General features: G+C 55.5%; 1 protein-coding gene across 1 annotated transcript in view; it reads right to left on the bottom strand.

Annotated features, from left to right (window-relative positions):
* The window catches only part of LOC104159548 (alpha-actinin-4-like), a gene marked incomplete at both ends in the record, with an annotated part of 14,940 nt that overhangs the window by 8,938 nt on the left and 5,730 nt on the right, over nucleotides 1–272 (bottom strand). The gene's annotated exons all lie outside the window — the stretch shown is intronic.

Here is a 272-nt window from a genome sequence, read left to right as displayed (position 1 = left end):
TGGAAAAGGAAACAACCTATGGCCACCGCGGTGCCGTTTCCACCCAGTTGAATGCCGCAAGATCCGTGCTCACTTCTCACCCGAGCCGGACGCCGGCTTTGCGGCGTCAGAAATACAAATAATGCCAGGATTGACCTTAAACAGGAAAGCGGGGTCACCTTCACAGGAGAAACAGAGCGGCTCTGTTTGTTAAAGCTGTTTTTGCAGCCTACGTCCTGGTGGAAAGACCAGGACAGCCTGGACGAGCTCACCTGCACCACGAAGGAGCCGCC

This window comes from Cariama cristata, unplaced genomic scaffold, assembly GCF_000690535.1.
Source record: "Cariama cristata isolate BGI_N322 unplaced genomic scaffold, ASM69053v1 scaffold22673, whole genome shotgun sequence".
NCBI lineage: Eukaryota > Metazoa > Chordata > Aves > Cariamiformes > Cariamidae > Cariama > Cariama cristata.
Note: the sequence above shows the minus strand (reverse complement) of the source record. Positions and strands in the feature narration are given on the sequence as shown.